Below are 19682 nucleotides of genomic sequence, written 5' to 3'. Positions count from 1 at the left end.
GACATCATATTTTAACTTAAGCTGACAGACTCAGAAAATGAAATGTCCAAAACTGAATGCCTCTATCTTTTCTGAAAAATCTTTACAACGTATAGATTTATATCACATTATTCAATATGGAGTCTGTATCATGGCTAAAAACTTACTTGTGATGTTTCAGGCAATTACAAAGCCTTTACCAGCTAGGACTCATGGAAGAAAGCTGCCCTCCCCACACCACGTGAGGCACAGAGAGTGCACTGTTGTCTCTAAAGACAGTTGTAGTTACGAACTCTAGATTGCTTGGCTGCCCATGCTCTTACACCTTCATTCCTAGGCTAAGTGCCTTCATTTGGAGGTCTTTTTGTCTGGGAATTTTTTGCAGCCTCCATCAACAGTAAGGTGATCCTCAAGTCTATGCTGATTTACCTGACCCTTGCCTGCAGCCATTCTATGGAAGAAGAATTGAAACATTGAAGAACCAACACATTCTCCTATTTAGCTTCTTCCTATGCTATTGAGTGATTAAAGTCTTGATTTTTTGCTTTCCAAAAAAAAAAAAAAAAAAAAAAAAAAGAAAATGTGGCACATATACACCATGGAATACTATGCAGCCATAAAAAAGGATGAGTTTGTGTCCTTTGTGGACATGGATGCAGCTGGAAAACATCATTCTTAGCAAACTATCGCAAGAACAGAAAACCAAACACCGCATGTTCTCACTCATGGTTGGGAACTGAACAACGAGATCACTTGGACTTGGGAAGGGGAACATCACACACCGGGGCCTATCATGGGGAGGGGGTCGGGGGAGGGATTGCATTGGGAGTTATACCTGATGTAAATGACAAGTTGATGGGTGCAGCACACCAACATGGCACAAGTATACATATGTAACAAACCTGCACGTTATGCACATGTACCCTAAAACTTAAAGTATAATAATAAAAACAAAACAAAACAAAACAAAATGAAAAAACCTTATTCTCATGTCTCAATTGATATTGCTGCAGAAACGTGATTTCCAGTTCCATTTTAGTCATTATAGTCATCCCTACAGAGTTTATGTTAGGATTTTTAAAGAAAGAATCTAGGTCAAACAGAAAGATGTGACAGCCTGTTCCCTTGACTGAAGGCTCTGGGCAGAAAATCAGCTGCTGAGCTAGGAAGTGGTAATATAAAATGAGCACTGACAAAATACCTTATAACCCATTTTAGGGGTAGATGGGATTAAAACCTTTCATATCTGAGCCTGGATGGTAAAAAGAAGTTGACAAAGAAAATCCAATACCAAACCTTTTGTTATTGGAGGCTAACTGTAGGTGGAAGTACTAGGCCCCAAACCCTGTGACCAGAACTTGCCACATAATTTGTGGAGTCTTGTTCAAAATAAAAATGTGAGACTTCTATTGAGGGGAAGGGGGAGGGGGAAGGGATAGCATTAGGAGATATACCTAATGTAAATGACGAGTTGATGGGTGCAGCACACCAACATGGCTCATGTATACATATGTAACAAACCTGCATGTGGTGCACATGTACCCTAGAACTTAAAGTATAATAATAATAAAAAAAAGAATTAAGTGACTTTCATTTTCTGTAGCAGGTGTATCCCTGAAGACTTGTGTATCTGTCAAGTTGAGGTAATCATAGAACCAACATTATAGGTTGTGGTAAGGATTAAATAAGGAATCCACATAAACACTTAGAAATACCTCTGTCAAGTTGTAAGCTCTCAATAAATGTCATTATTGTACCAAAAAAAAGTAAGACTCTTATTCAATTATTAAGAATTTCAAGATGGAACAGCAGAACATAAAATCAGCTGTGGACCCTTGCAGATGGCCTGAATATTTGTGTTCCCCTCCAAATTCATATGTTGAAACTTAATCCTCAAAGTAATGGGGTTAGGAGGTGGAGCCTTTAGGAGGGGATTAGATTATGAGGGTTCTTCCTCATGAACGGGATTAGTGTTCTTATAAGGCACTGAAAAGACCAAAGTTTTCCCTTTGATTATGTGAGGACACAGCTTAAAGGCACCATCTGAATAAGAAAGCTGACTCTCACCAGATACAGAGCTACAGAATCTGCTGGCACCTTGATTTTGAACTTCTAGACTCCAGAACTGTGACAAATAAATTTCTGCTATTTAAAAGCTACACTGTTTATAGTGTTTTGTTATAGCAGCCAGAATGGACTTAGATAGCTTTTCTATGTAGGGGTTCTGTGCTATCACACACCCATGAAGCTGGCCCTGCTTCTGACTCCTGCCTTCTCACCCTGACAATTTTTTACGTTTTTCTAGCTTCCCTGTTATTTGTGTGGCTTGGAAATTTAGGGACAGGAGTTTGTATGCTGGGAATGCTTGAGATGCAGAGGAGGAGAAAGGAGCAGCATCCACTATTGACTGCATCAAAATTTTGTACAAACTCCTGAGAAGGCAGGCATCTCTCAGGATCTCTCTTGTGCTTTCTTACTGACATACCCTGTTTTTATAACCATGGACCAGTGTAAATATTTCTTTAAAATGAGCTCAGAAAATGCTGTGTGAATGGTTATTCAAAATAATACAGATGAATTTGGTTATTTCAGAAATGTCTTTGTTGTGGTCAAGGGAGGAGGCATGGCTGTTTCTATTGGTCAGATTTGATGGGGCCAGGGAAAGTCAGGATACAAAACAGGGTGAAGTCCACTAAGTCAATTCCTTAAAAATAAAATCCACAAAGTCCATCAAAATCATCGTGCCAAAGTTAAAGCTCAGAGTTTTGATTAAGGGTTAATTGTAGGTGGAGATAAGGTTAGAAGTGCCCAAATGGAAACTACAACAGGCTAGGACCACAAGACAGGTTTGTGATGAGCATTGAATATCAGGCTAAGGGGTATAGACTTTACCTTTATGGCAGTAGGATGGCATCAACATGTTTTAACCAAAGGTTTGGCATGAATAGGCATGTATTTTAGAAAGAAAATTTTGGTAGGACCAGAGCTTATAGAAGGGGAAGTTGTGAAAAGTCTGAACTTTTAAAAAGGAAGAGAAAGTTTTAGGGATAGGTAGAAGCTGAATCTTGGTGATAGAATGAATATTTGGAGGTCAGGGAGAGTGGACTTTGGTGAATTTCATATTTTGTAACTTGGACCATCACTAATGCTGATGTTATTATTTGATATAAGGAGTACTAGAGGAAGATCAAATCATCCAGTAAAATTTCTGTCTGAAGATATGAGTTTGGGGGAGGTGGGATGGTCTCCCTAATACACAGCAAGACAGTAACAAAGATATTTATCCTTTTGACTTCCACAATTTGCAGCCATATCATTAGAGATCTAGCCTTTCATAATTCTTGAAGTTTTTGAGCAAAAGTAAACAGATATTGTCCAATAAGGACAGTTTGTTCTTTAAATAAGGCCAAAGGGACTAGAATATAGCTGAGATATATGTTGACCAAAAAGTTCTGATAAAAGTTGCAATAATGTAAGGCATTATACTGTGCATAATATGATATAGAGAACTCTATCCAGAATTGCCCATTTCCTCAATTTTGGTAAAAACAAGTTTTATTTTTTATTTTTATTTTGTTATACTTTAAGTTCTAGAGTACATGTGCGCAACGTGCAGGTTTGTTACATATGTATACGTGTGCCATGTTGGTGTGCTACACCCATTAACTCGTCATTTACATTCGGTATATCTCCTAATGCTATCTCTCCCCACTCCCCCCACCCCACAACAGGCCCCAGTGTGTGATGTTCCCCACCTGTGTCCAAGTGTTCTCATTGTTCAATTCCCACCTATGAGTGAAAACATGTGGTGTTTGGTTTTCTGTCCTTGTGATAGTTTACTCAGAATGATGGTTTCCAGCTTCATCCATGTCCCTACAAAGGACATGAACTCATCCTTTTTTATGGCTGCATAGTATTCCATGGTGTACATATGCCACATTTTCTTAATCCAGTCTGTCATTGATGGACATTTGGGTTGGTTCCAAGTCTTTGCTATTGTGAATAGTGCCGCAATAAACATTCATGTGCATGTGTGTTTATAGCAGCATGACTTATAATCCTTTGCGTATATAACCAGTAATGGGATGGCTGGGTCAAATGGTATTTCTAGTTCTAGATCCTTGAGAAATCGCCACACTGTCTTCCACAATGGTTGAAGTAGTTTACAGTCCCACCAACAGTGTAAAAGCATCCTATTTCCCCACATCCTCTCCAGCACCTGTTGTTTCCTGTCTTTTTAATGATCGTCATTCTAACTGGTGTGAGATGATAGCTCATTGTGGTTTTGATTTGCATTTCTCTGATGGCCAGTGATGATGAGCATTTTTTCATGTGTCTGTTGGCTGCATAAATGTCTTCTTTTGAGAAATGTCTGTTCATATCCTTTGCCCACTTTTTGGTGGGGTTGCTTGATTTTTTCTTGTAAATTTGTTTCAGTTCTTTGTAGGTTCTGGATATTAGCCCTTTGTCAGATGAGTAGATTACAAAAATTTTCTCCCTTTCTGTAGGTTGCCTGTTCACTCTGATGGTAGTTTCTTTTGCTGTGCAGAAGCTCTTTAGTTTAATTAGATCCCATTTGTCAATTTTGCCTTTTGTTGCTGTTACTTTTGGTGTTTTAAACATGAAGTCCTTGCCCATGCCCGTGTCCTGAATGGTATTACCTAGGTTTTCTTCTCGAGTTTTTATGGTTTTTGAGTCTCACATTTAAGTCGTTAATCCATCTAGAATTAATTTTTGTATAAGGTGTAAGGAAGGGATCCTGTTTAAGTTTTCTACATATGACTAGCCAGTTTTCCCAGCACCATTTATTAAATAGGGACTCTTCTCCCCATTTCTTGCTTTTCTCAGGTTTGTCAAAGATGAGATGGTTGTAGATGTGTGGTTTTATTTCTGAGGGTTCTGTTCTATTCCATTGGTCTATACCTCTGTTTTGGTACCAGTGCTATGCTGTTTTGGTTACTGTAGCCTTGTAGTATAGGTTGAAGTCAGGTAGTGTGATGCCTCCAGCTTAAAACAAGTCTTACTGAATTCTACTGTAATTGCATATTCCTTAGAGTGGCAATGAGATTTGCTTTACAGAGCATTTATGATAGCTTTGAAACGTTGCAAGTTTGTAATATAAAATTTAGTAATAATGAGAATGTATTCTTTTTTCAAGATGAAGTTGGGAAGAAAATTACCAGGATTTGGTACCTCAAAAAATCCTTCCTAATGGTAAAGATTTTTCTTTTCCCTCTTCGTCTCCCAAAGGGAGTTGCCTGGGCTTGCAATTCTGAACCTATACACTGATATCACACTCAAATTCTGATATAAGCTTAAAATTCTTCTAAGAAGTTTCTAAAACAAAGTGTTAAAAATTTCAAACCTGCAAAAAGCTTTTGGTTAAGATAGCTGAAAAATTCTTGATGTGATATTCTTGTAATATCTTTTTCAAATGTTTGTGGTTGTAGAAAGAATGCAATTTAATTTGTACGACTAGTGAAAAATGAGTTTTAGTATCTGTACATTTTCAAATGTGTAAGGATGTCTATGGATTGTCACAATTCCTGCTGGCTTTACTAGAATTAGTATCTGGAAACCAGAGGTGCTAAACATTCTATAATGCAGGAGACAGACTTATACCTGAAATCCTGGCAATTTTAAGTTTCTTTGAAATGTGAAAATTTTACCAGAGTATGTGTAACTGTATTGTATATGTGTAACTCTCTTTTACTGTTCAGCTGGTGGTATACACAGGTGCTCTCAATTTTCAGGGTTTCTTTCTATCACTCCTCTCTAGTCTCCAGATGTTCTAGTTGCCATTGCTGCAAATCAAACTACTTCAAACTTAGTGATGTTTACAACAACCTTTTCAGTATAGCACACATATTCAGATCAGAAATTTGGATAGGGCCAGTTAAGCATTTTTTCTGCTCTTTGTAGCATCAACTGGAGTCATTTAGTGGCACTCAGCCAGTGGATGGCCTGGTGTGAAGGGCCAACTATGGTGTTACTGATCCTCTGGTTTCTTGGCGAGATGTGTGGAAGGCTGGAGTTAGCCAGGTCTATTTTTCAGGGTGCCTACACAAGGCCTCTTAGGCATGATGTTTGCAGTGTTTTCCGCATTCTTACATAGTGAATGAGTTCCTCCAAAGAGAGTGCACCATGAGAGCCAGAAGGAAGGTGCATTACTATTTATGACTTAGCTTTCAAAATCATATGTCACTTCTACTCTTTGTCGCAGCCATCACAAGCTCATCAGACTCAAAGGGAGAAAGCGTAGATTTGACCTCTTAAAGGGAAAAGTGCCTAAATATTTCTATTTTTTAAAAAACTGCAACTATGAAATTCATTCATTTAATATTAACTGAGCACCTAATACACATTTAACACTGTGCTAGGCTTTGAGATGGTGAACATGGTAGATAAAATGTATGCCCTCAGATTAGGTGGAAGAAAGATAAGAAAACATATAATGGCACAAAAATGACATAATAAAATTGTGATAAATGCTGTGAAGAGTTAACCTGGTTTGGGAGCCAAGATAATCTCCCTGAAAAAAAGGATGTTTCAGCACAGACTGAAGAATGGGCAGGACATAGCCAAGCTGAGGAAAGAAGAAGCAGATATTCAGAATGAGGAAAGATGATCTGGGAAGGTACTATTGGAAAAATGTTACAAAATGTTTAAGGGAGAAAGAAAAGTATTTTAAGCGTGAGGCAGAAGAAGGGGCCCAGGTCAGGAGCTCATGGTATTTGACAGTAGGAGAAGATGTGTGTTCCAGCTCCAGAAGAGAGAGAGAGAGAAAAAAGTTGCTCTTCCTCACTCTTTTCTTTTTTTTTTTTGTTCTATTTGGGTGGGCTTTCAAGTGATTGGATGATGTCACCATATTGGTTAGGACATATTTTCTTTACTTAGTCTACTGACTTAAATGCTAATCTTTTCTGGAGATAGTTTCACAGACACACCCAGAAATAATGTTTTACCAGCTCTCTGGGTATCCCTTAGCTCAATTAAGTTGACATATACAATTAACCAGCATGGCCAGTATCATTCAAATATATATGATATTAATTTATATACTACTGTGCTTTATATTTACATAAAGAGTATTATGATAGATCTTGTTTTATTTCCTTCTTCTTCTTTTTTTTAACCATTAAAGGATATATGCCTGAGGTAGTTGTAAAAAGCATGATCTCTCAAGACTGGGATTCTTGCATTCAAAACCTGGCTCTGTGACTTTTTAGCCATGTTATTATGAGCAAATTATTACACTCTCAATATCTGTTTCTTCATTTAGATACACTATAATGGAGATAACATAAGACTGAATGAAAATAATGCAGGTTAAAAAAAGCTTGACAAATAATAAGTGTTCAGTACATATTAGTTTTATTATTGTCATTATCCAGAACTGCATTCGATGTTTGCAGCTATTGCTATCATCATCAGCTAGTTCATCATTTCTGACCACTGAATTGGACTGTCATATGTATCCACCCTATTCTGTTCATCCAGTTCCCTAATGTTGGACAACACATGGACTCTGTGTTAGTCAACTTGAGTTGCCTTAACAGGATACTACACACTGAGTGGCTTAAACAACAGACATTTATTTTCTCACACTTCTGGAGGCTAGATGTTTAAGATCAAGGTTCCAGTAGGAGTGGTTTCCACTGAGGCCTCTCTGGCTTGTAGAGGTCTCAGGTTTCCACTTAGACCTCTACAAGCCAGAGAGGGGAGAGAGACAGACACAGAGAGAGAGACAGAGCGAGAGAGAGAGAGAGAGAGAAATCGAGAAATCTTTGGTGTCTCTTCCTCTTCTTATAAGGACCCTTGTCCTGTTGGATTAGAGCTCCACTCTTATGACCTAATTTAACTTTACCCCCTTTAAGGCACTATCTCCAAATAGAGTCATATTGGAGGTTGAAGCTTCAACATATGAATTTTGAGGGGAAAGCAATTCAGTCCATAATAAACTCCAATTCCCTTCAATTTTCCTGAAGCACATACAAACAAGTAGTATGGCAAGTCACAGAGTATGTGCTTACTCAGTTCTATTAAATACTGCTAAGTTCCTTTCCAGAATGGCTGTTGCAAATATATTGCCCCTTAATTGAGGCAGGGGTATGAAGGCCTGGACATCTTAAGACAAATCAGGGTAATTCTGAAGGTCATTCCAGATCCAAAACCCCCTTGTGGGGTAAGTCAAGGCTTTCTTGAGTCTTCTCCTGACTTCTCCTTCTGCCCAATCCTGCTTCCTTCTCTTCTTGCCACAGATGTTGATCCTACGGACATTCCCCAATAAATATTCTACATAATAAACTCTGCTCAGAGTCTGCTGTATGTTATTTTTAGACTTTAAAATACAACCATTTTATGTAATTAAATTATATTGACTTATTTGAATATTGAATCTTAATAAATGGACACAATACGCTCATGGGGAGGCTACCTTATTTCGTTGAGCTATTGAAATGCTTGTTTTTAGGAAAATACTTTCTGTTTTTCATTTTCTTCTGCTCTTTCTATTTTTGAAAAATTAGTTACATCTTCCCTGTAGATTTATAAAAAGAAGTAAAATATTAATAAGCTAAAAAGTTCATTTTCTGACTCTAGTACTATATTATTACAACTGAAATTTATTATTTGTAATGAGTCATCTACAAGTCAATACATTATATTTCTGATACTAATCTAAAAGGAAATAGTCCATTATTTTAAATTCAGTATGAATGCTAGTCAGAGACTAGTAGCATAATAAAACTCAGTACTATTAAATAAGTCATCTTTCAGTTAAGCCTATCTGAGCACCATTCAGAAATATATCTATTGGGGTATAAGTCTTTGCCACTGTGTGGGTGAGATTTTAGACAATCAATTTCTGGGGTTTTATAGCTGTTATAAGACTGTAACACCTGGGGTTATATAGTTGTTATAAGGTGTTATATAAGTGTTATAAGACTTGTATTTTGCCAGCATTATGAGATCAATAAAATTGATCTAAATTCCAAATTATAAAATTAGCTACCAGACACAAACATTTACCATTCTTTTCTCCTTTTAACTGCTGATGTCATTTATTTTTACTACTTTGCCTATGTGCCTGGTTTGAAGTATTTACAAGATTGTGTTGTTCCTAACTTTTCTCTGGTTGTGTCTAGAATTCTCCTGTGATTATATCCCTTCTATTTCTTTCTGTTTTATTTTCTCTTCTGCCATCCACTGTGTTGAGAGGATATGAATCGCTATAACTGTTCTCCATAGAAATAATTTGAGTTGCATTGTATGAAGTGTCAGTGACAGCTCTAGAATAATATTTATCTTCATTTTTCTAAATGTACTTAATTTATTACTCTCATTCCATGTGCCTTGGATATATCTTAGGCCTTCAAAGTGGTTTTCTATTCTAGGGCACACATAGTGGTTGTTTGTCCAGCCCTTATTCTCTGGCAATGGCTTCCTCTTTCCATGGACAAGGCTGGGTAACAGCAATTACTTTGAACAGTGTGATTTTGCCCAGTCTCACAGCCACAGCTAATTGGACCAGAGGTGCATAATTAGATGGGTCAGTCAGCATCGCTGTTCTGAGATTACAAAAAAGAAAAAATGATTATGTTTCAGATAGCTTGACAGGTAACTTCAGAAGGGTTGGTGCTTGGGAGCTGTGGTGAGTGGAGCATCCTCCACGTGCTGTACACATGCCACATGTATCATCATGTAATGTCATATACACGTAGAAAGAAATGGAAGAGTGAAAAAGATTGATAGAAGCAAAAATAAATTCTGTGTAGCTGTAAGTCTTTGATTCTATTGCCTTCTTGAGGTCTAGCCATCTCTCCGACTTTGAATTGTATTTAGGGCACTCTACTATAGCATTATCTGCTTCTGTTATTTGAAATTAAAAGTGACCTACTTAATATATTAGTTCTTTTGCTTGTTCCAGTAATGAATTGTATGGCTTTAGGAATTCAACACTAGAATATATAAATGAATTGACCAGAACAAATCATAAGCATGGTGAAGAACGTTAATCTACTTCTCTCAGGTTGTGAGAGATGAAGTGAATAAATATTAAGCATCTAAAGATTTGAATGAGGCTGTTAGTAATCTTTAGTAGTTATATTTTTAACTTTGTACCTAAAAATAAATGATACCACCCACCTCCCCCCAACCCTTTTTTTGAGACAGGGTCTCACTCATCACCTGGGCTGGAGTGCAGTGGTGCAATCTTAGCTCTCTGCAATCTCCGCCTCCCAGGCTCAAGTGATCCTTTCACGTCAGCCTCCTAGGTGCGCCACCATGCATGGCTAATTTGTGTATTTTTAGTAGAGATTGAGTCTCACAATGTTGTTCAGGCTGGTCTCAACTCCTAGCCTCAAGTGATCCACCCACCTTGGACTCCCAAAGTGCTGGGATTATAGGCATGAGCCACTTGCCTGGTCTGATGGACACTTTTTTTAAACATCCAAATACCACTTACATAATTTGATCATGTTTTAGTATGCAAAGTAAATCTCAATAAGTTCTAAAAATTTGGTGCTCTTATCAATTTTATTTGCTCATGATGTCATACATTTAGATGCAAATAATGAAAATTTAACTTAAAATATCTCCAGTTATTTGGAACTTTAAGAAAAACAGTATAAATAATTATTCAACCAAATAAGAATTCAAAAGTGAGATTTTAGGTTATACATGCATTATTGAAAAGTAGGACACTATATATAAAAACACAGCATATGGGACCACAACCCATATGCAAGCAAAGACTCTTTATTTTATTTTGAAACAAAAATGATTGAAAATAAGTCAACCAAGCATTCAGCTCAGGAAACATTTAATTAAAGAAGCTTGAAAATGAGAAATAATATGAAGAGGAAGAGATAAATAGCAGCAAAGACAAATAATTTGATTAGCCAACAAAACAAAAAATTAGAATTTTTATTAAAGCCTAAAATGGAATTTCAAAATGAGCAGTGAAATAAACAAATGTCTCACAAGTTCAACCAAAAAAAAAAAAATAAATAAAATAAAATAAAAAGAGAAAGAACAAAATGCCTATAGAATAAATGAGAAAATGTACATAACTGCAGCTACATTTGATAACACTTAACGATAAATTTGGAAATTTAGAAGGAAAGAATGACTTTTAGAAAAGTATTAACAGTAACATTGACTCAAGAGGCAGTTGTAAATTTTACTAGTTCAACAAAGTACAAGAAATTGAAAACTTTGTTAGCAATCTGTTCCCATAAATGTATTAGGTCAAGGTCTATCACAACTTTAAGGAAGTCCTTTGTTATTTAAATTATTCCAGAGAATAAAGTCAAATTTCTCTATTTTTATTTAGAAGCATTATTTTAGTGGCAGAGTAATTAAGATATAGTCTGTTCTGTTTAGAAAGGAATCTGATGAAGATATAAATTTTCTTTAGTTTGTTCTTCCAGTTTTAATCAGAAGAAAGACTAAACATCTCATACAATGTTATAATGCCTATATGCAGATTTATACTTTTAAATGATGCAAATTAAAAAATTCAATTAACATAGGTTGGTAGTTCTTTTTGAAACTAATAATTTACTTAGAGATTACATTTTTTTTTGCACATTCACATTTGATTATTGTTATTGATGGGATATTCACAATTTTTTCAGTTTCAGTCTGAATGAGTTGAATAGTTTAATGTAGAAAATGTAGAGTTTAAGTGAAGAAAGAATACAGAGGTTGTAGTAAGGAGACATGAGGTCTAGTATCAGATATTCTAATTAGTGGAATGGCTCTAGGAAGTTAAGTTCTTTGTCTCAACCCTGAAATGGGTATAATAACTCTTTTTATTTATTTATTTTTTTGAGATGGAGTCTCGCTCTCTGGCCCAGCCTGGAGTGCAGTGGCACGATCTTGGCTCACTGCAATTTCTGCCTCCCAGGTTTAAGCGATTCTCCTGCCTCAGCCTCCCAAGTAGCTGGGACTACGGTGCATGCCACCATGCCTGGTTAATTTTTTGTATTTTTAGTAGAGAAGGAGTTTCACCATGTTAGCCTGGATGGTCTTGATCTCCTGAACTCATGATCTTCCTGCCTCAGCCTCCCAAAGTGCTGGGATTGTAGGCATGAGCCACCATGCCTGGCCAGTATAATAACCCCTTTACCTAATTTATATGTAAGTAGAAAATAAGCTTTATATGAACACACTTGGATAAAGTTAGTAAATAAATACAAGTTAATAGTCATGTGTTAGGTGTTATATTAATTTTGCCTTAATATTTACCATTTTAATAGTTTAATCAAAATAAAGACCATATATTTTTAGGATTATAAAACTCAGTAATAACATAAGATGAATTAAAATATTCAAGCTAGTAACTGAAAAAAATTCTTATTCTATGCTTCTTTTAATTACAATAAGAAATTAGAGTTATAAAAGTACAGGTAAAATATCATGAAAATATTTCTGTTTACTGTACTTTGGAAGTGCATGCCCACAACAATGAATTCTCTGGCATTGGTTACTGCTTCGGGTATTCAGAGATACAAATTGTTCACACACTCTGTCAAACAGATCTGTCTAAGATGCATCTATCATTCCACAGGCCAGATTGATTTTGCTATTCTTCTTGTCAGTGATTGCATCTAACTTCTCAAACATGTGCTCTTCAAAGATGAGATGACAAGTAGAGCACTTAATTCCTGTCATGTCCACCCAAACCATAAAAATCTAGATTATTTTTCATACCACATTTAGCTGAAAGTCACCAACTTTTCCTTTGATTTTATTTGTCACTATGTTGATTTTGTAAGAGTTATAATTTCTTCTGAAATGATTCTTGCCAGACTAAATGGTGATGCAGAACACTTGGTAGGTGAATAATTTACTGTATAAGTTAAACTACACAAATTAACATTATTTTTAACTAAAGAATTTAACTTTTAAAAGTTAATCAGGAAAGAAATACATTTCATTATGTGCTCCAATCAGCAAAAATTGAGCAGACATAAATAACAGAAACACATCTTGATCAATACTTTTTGGCTGCACCACCAAACAACAACAATAACAGCAACAACAACAAACAACAAAAACTGGCTGGATTTCATTTTCTATACTGGTGGTCCAGTATCAGCAGCCCAACCTTGGTGAGTGGGCACTCCTTTCCACATGTTGACCCTAGTAATCATTCGCTCTTCCAACATAAATCCCTTCTGTAAATATCCAAAGGGTCAATTCAGAATGTAATAAACTTAAAAGAAGCTGGGCATAGATGTCTGCTTAATATCCAAAGGAAATAAGAAAAATAAAGGAAAAAAAAAAGAAAGTCTAGAATAAAAAAGAAACTTCTTCACTGCGGAAGAAGATTCTCATAGGTAATTTGGTTTAATGTCAACCCAACCTACTTTCTCTGAAAATGTTCTTTCTTACCACAGGGGCTGGTCTCAGCATTCCTCTTTGTGTTATGTGACCCTCCCCTCTCTACAACAACACAGTTGATTGGATTAACATGGAAACTTCACCCCAACTGAGGTAAATCAGTTCTCTTCCCTGAATATTTGAAATAGGTATTATTTGGGCATCATCAATTATTCTTTTAGAGAAACTGAAAATGAAAGTTGATATCAACTGGGAAGCAGTATAGAGGCTGCTTTCTTTCTTCGAATTGCACTGAAAAGAAAAAATCAAGTTCTCAGTGGAGAGGCACTGGGGATAGGGACGTGGGTGTCGGGGGTGTGGAGGGAGAGAGAGAGACAGAGAGAGGAGACTAAAACCAATAAAGCCAAACAATAGAGTGAAATTTCTTCCAGCATTTTGACAACTTTCTAATCTCTCATTTCAATTCATCATGAGGTTCCTGATTCCTCTTTTTGAATTTTGTGAGATACTACCATAACTTTATAGATACATTCTCCTTTTTTCTTAAGCCAATTTTTGGTTTCTGTTACTTTAAACCAAGAGTTTTATCTAAGACAAAGGACCAATGAGGTTAACTAAGAAAGAAGGAAGTAAAACACGTATAGAGAGATCAAACAGTAATTCATGTAGTCAAGAATCCAAAAAAACAGTCCCAGGACAAATGTGTGTTAAGAGTCACATCTCCATGTTTTATATCACTTTGCATTATTCTTTAGCCTGGATGGGCTGAATGAGAACATAAGAGATGCAGATTTTGGAGGTCCAGAGATTTGGAATATGTCAAACTATCCCTTCCAAAGTGTAATACTTGCTATTGCACATTAAACTGTGAGCACTAAGATACTTGATGGTATTTGGATTTTGGAGACAACATACATTACATTTGAATACGCTGCTCTAAAATATTTATTAGTAACCCATAAGACTGCTGGATTTAAGTGAGCCTAGAGTAAGAAAATATACTCTAGCAAGTCTAGGATACAATACAAGCTGCTCCGTCCAATGGGAGCACAGACACACTATGTCCGTTGGGAGTATGACCCAGCAAATTCAACAATACTTGACATTTCTGTGGTAATTTGTGCTTCTGTAAGGAGTTTCTGGATAGCCCCAGTAAGGGAATCACACTGTAGACCCCTAGAGTTTTGGAGCAAACCATGTTCTCTTTAGCAGATAACGAGTCTTTTAGAAATAGTTCTGGTTTGATATTGGACACTGGCAGAATCTGAATGCCTAACCATGGGACAGCAAGTGACCATACAATCAAGTTGCCAATCATGATCTATATGTTAACTAGCTCATCATGTCATAAGGGTGGGAGTATGCAGCAACAATCCATCAACAAATGGAAATGCAACAAAGAGATTAGGTTCCAAGAAATATGAAATACAAAAGGAATCTGCATGAACAGATAGTTCTGATTCCTACAATAGCTTCTCTTTCTACATTGTTTCCTGTTCCTCAGTCTGCGTTCATGGCCTCATGGGCAGTTTCTTACAATCAACTGACTTAGAAGGGAAAAATTCATTCTGGTACAAATGGTTTTTCCTGACATGCTGGCACCAGCTACATTTATAATCAAATCAGGGGCGTCCCAGAAAGATGAAGATGAAGAAAAAATCCTTCCAATGGGCAGTAAGATGAGTAGTACATTTGGTTGCCCCCTTTTTTTCACTTCCTACCAAACTTTTCTCAAGTGCCCCAGACAGATTATTTCCTTCTTTGTACACAGCATATAGTGCTAATACTGACTTGTCACTATATCACCACTATCTACTGGATTTGACCTTGCCTTACCTGTAATCTTGAAGGCAGAGCCTATGTTGTACCCACATTCTCTTCATCTAGAAGATCCTTGGTGCACAGTAGGTGCTTGGTAACTATTCTTCAAACCTCTTTATGGTATTAGCTCCTAGGTGAATATGTGTGAACATGCTTGTCATTGGGATCAGGGAGGCATGACAGGAGGAATTATGGTTTAGTAACAAGGCTGACTTTGGAGATAGAGGGAAAATCCTGCTTCTGCCTCTTACTAGAACCCTTTATGCATCAAGAAACCTTCTGAAATGCAACTCAATGTCTATTTCTCAATGATGAAGGAGGATAACACTTATCTTGTACCATCTCGCCAATTATCTGGGGTTAGATTTGGGGGATGAGACAAATTCACCTTGTGAAAGTGGGATAAGACTTTTCTAAGGAAGTGAGATGATCATACTTTGATGGTTTGGAGAAGGAAGGGTTCTCAGAGAGAAAGGTGAGCCGGGGGATGGGAGGTGGGGAAGACAGGGATTTGGGGTATGCCTGTGAGAGGAATCCCTATTAAGGGTTGACTTTTTCATGATTGTTTACATGCTCCTATGGGTAAAAATGATATTTCCCCGGTTATATTTTAATTCTCTCTAGTTATTCGCAGCCCGTCTGCACAGCCTTGTTTGGAGGTGTTTGGGTGAATAAAGAGAACAGGGAGTATCGAGGAGATTGGCTGTCCTGGATGCACTGCATCACTGATTTAGAGAAGTCTGTGGTCCGGTTCTGCTCAGTGGTCAGCAGCACACTTGGAGCCAAGGGGAGAGCATGCAATGAAGTCTGCATGGCATTGTGGAAGACTCAGAAGCAGACATTTGGTAATCTCTGTTTATCCCAGATATGAATCTAGATAGTTGTCCCGAAGGCATGGAAAGATGATGCTTGTATTGTATAAAAATGAGCAATACTGAATATGAACTGCCTGCCTGGAGTGCTCAGCAATCAGCTGCCTTTTGTTGTCATTATGTGCGTCCAATGTGGACACAATTATTATTCGAAAGTAGGATAGTACTAAATGTAGAGCACAAGCTCTAAAGCCAGAGTGCTTGTGTTTGCATTCCGGCTCTAATATTGATTAATTTTGTGATTTTGGTCAAGTTAATTAACTGATCTGTAACTCAGTTTCCACATCAGTAAACTGGGGAAAATAGGATTTACCTCATGAGATTGTTGTGAGGATAAATAAGTTCATGAATGTAAAGTGCTTAGAAGAGTGTCTGACATATGGTAAGTGCTTAATGTTAGCTAAAAATGCTACCTAGCCATTACAAAAAATGTCAGCATTAGATGAAATTTTAAGGTTGTGTAGACTTACTGGTTTCCTGGAGCTGGTCTGTAGTTATGAGAGCTGATTGTGCCATCTTTTCCCAACTTCGTGTGCAGTGATGAGATAATGACTTAAAATCACCATGTTTGTGTATTCACACCATTGAAATTGGCAAATACTACAAATCTAGAACCCCCAAATCCAGAACTGGTTGTTAGACATTTACTAGCTGGTTATGCTTATCAGAGAAGAACTTTTTATCTTTGGCAGGTGATTCTTTGAATTCTACCAAAGGATTCAAAGAATTATTACTACCAAAGATTATTCAAAGATTAGTTATCTTTCAATAATAATTATTACAAAACAATTAACTTTCCATTTTCTTCAGACTGTGAATAGGACCCAAAGCTTTTCCCCCATCCAGTAATGTTATAGGTTGCGTTGTTTTGGGAACTCTGGACTAGTCAACCTGGGTTTTCATCCTGACTTCATCACTAGTTTATTAACGTTGGGAAAATCTCTTAGGTTTTATGAGCCTTTTTTTCCCCAATAAAATATTAAGAATACTATCTGACAAGCCTACAACACAGATTTCTTAAGTTTAAAGAAAATATCTTTGAAAGTACTTTATAAAGTCCCTATATGCAAGTCCTTTATATGCAAATTTTTTTTATCATATGGTACCATCAAAGGAAAGGTAACAATAAAAATTTCCTACTTTGAATTTTTGACTACAGTATCATTGTCAAAGCCAAAGTGAGTACAATTTCTTCACAAATTATTTTATTCTTATAGAAAATGCTGGTAACACCTCTTAATGCCCACAGAACAATTGTGTAGAGATTCTTTTCTAACAAGAGAGCAACAAAATTGATTTCTGTATATTCCTACAAAGACTGCTTTCTGGGACTACTGTGAAAAGATCTGTTATATTCGAAGTTTTTTTTTTTTTTTTTTTTTTTTTTAACTTAGCAGGCAGCATTAGGTGTGAGTTATTTTTGTTCAGACAATAACAGATAAATATTATTCTGCAGTTTCACAGCAACATATGCCCCTCCTTACGATAAGTGATATAAGCATTTCTTAGTGTTATAAGCTCAGATTTCATAGAAAAATGGGTGTCCTAAATAAGAATCAGAATTTGTTAATATTGGTACATTCCATATGTCAGTCATTCTTTGGACTGAAAAAGGGAAAAAGTTAAAATCTGTTTCAGCAAACATAAAAATCACTGTCATAGAGAAGATAATGAATGCTCTAAGATGTCCGGACTTTCAGAAAAATGTCATATCTGAGTTGAGTTGAGAAGAATCTGTGTTTATTTTAATCATGCAGCTCCTTTGCATTTAATTTTTAGGAAGTTTTATTGAGAATAAAAATTTAATGACATCATATAAAAGGTTTTGTTCAAATTCACATTCATCTGAAATTTAATATAACTTTATTTTGTGCCAGTTGTGTTACTCTCCTTACACAGTTTTTCCTAAGTGTTAATAATATAATACTGGGTATTCTTTCACTATTTCTCATTATTAATTAGGAAAAATGTATTAAATTTAAATAGATTTGTTTAAACTGTAGAAGCTTTAAAATGTCAAAATGTACTACGACTCTCCCAGAGGGGAATGTAGTATGAGATATTTTCCAAATTTATTTGACCACAAAATTATCCATTCAAGGACATTTTGGAGATAGATATTCCCCAGTGTACATACTGGCAAATCTATTCTAGCCGTTTGTTAGGTGACCTACCAAAGTAGTGTGATAAACACCATTAAACATGGTTCAGAAGAAATGATCACTGACTGGATGATGGGAATCAGAGGAGAGTTCATGAAGGAGGCATTTGAGCTGGGCCATGAAGGATGAAGGGAATCTTGACAGGCAGGGTTGGTAAGTGGGAGCTTTTCAGTTGAAGGAGGAGGCATGACCAAGAACACAGAGAGGGGAAAGCACAAACTTTGTTCAAGAAATGGCAAGTGTCTTTTGCTACATACCCAAGGGGATCTTCTTAGGCTCAACCAAAGATTCCCCAGATTCACCATACTTGGTTCCAGTCTACCCAGAGGGATGTAGGACAAAAGGGATACAGCATCAGGCTTTCTGCTTTAGAGTCACAGTAAGGATAACAGTGCACGAAGCAGTCTAAACAGCTGTTTATATAGCTATCCAGCAGGTCTTTTCCTTCCTCTCTTCCTACAGGTGACAGCTCAGATTCAAGGAAGGTATTGGGCAGGTAAAGGAGTCTCCCAGGCTTGGAAGCTCTATGCCTAACTGGAGCCAGTTACTCCTGTTACAACTCCAGAAACATAGCTTCCAGTATTTCTATAGGGGAAATGCTTAATTACAAAAGTCATTACTCTCAAGTCCAAAGTGTAACTTATCTCCAGGTGTTTATAGTTTCTCCCTATCCAGAAGTCATTTATCAGTCAGGGATCATTTAAACCATGAGCAATATTTCCTATGTAACATAGCTGACATCATATGCTCATTAGATTTCCACAGCAACAGAAATTGAATGTTAACCAAACGTCAAATTCTTATTTAGAAGCTGTGCCCTTTATGAGAGGTGATAACGTGCAAGCAGCCCTGGCTCGCTCTCGGCACCTCCTCCGCCTCTGCGTCCACTCTGGCTCTGCTTGAGCCGCTGCACTGTGGGAGCCCCACTCTGGGCTGGCCGAGGTTGGAGCCGTAGGCATGGAGAGAGAGGCCTAGTGGGGAACCAGGGCTGCTCGGGGTGCTTGCGGGCCAGTGTGAGTTATGGCTGGGCGCAGGCTGGGCGACCCGCACTCAGAGCGGCCCACTGACGCCACCAGCCCAGGCAGTGAGGGGCTTAGCGCTCAGCCAGCAGCTGTGGAGGGGATGCCCAGTCCCCCAGCACTGCCGGCAGGCCTGCGCCTAGCTCGAATTCTCACCGGACCTCAGACGCCTCCCCGTGGGGCAGGGCTGGGGACTTGCAGCCCGCCATGCCCGAGCACCCCGTGGTGGGCTGCCCCGGGGCCCAAGCCTCCCAGACGGGTGCTGCCCCCTGCTCCCCTCTCCCCATCCCATCCACCGCCCAAGGGCTGAGTGTGGGCTGGCTGTGCGGGACTGACGGGTAGCTCCACCTGCGGCCGTGGTGTGGGATCCACTAGGCAAAGCCAGCTGGGCTCCTGAGTCAGGTGGGAACTTAGAGAACTTTCATGTCTAGCTAGAGGATTGGAAATGCACCCATCAGCACTCTGTGTCTAGCTCAGGG

Source organism: Rhinopithecus roxellana, chromosome 3 (assembly GCF_007565055.1).
Source record: "Rhinopithecus roxellana isolate Shanxi Qingling chromosome 3, ASM756505v1, whole genome shotgun sequence".
Classification (NCBI taxonomy): Eukaryota; Metazoa; Chordata; class Mammalia; order Primates; family Cercopithecidae; genus Rhinopithecus; species Rhinopithecus roxellana.
Note: the sequence above shows the minus strand (reverse complement) of the source record.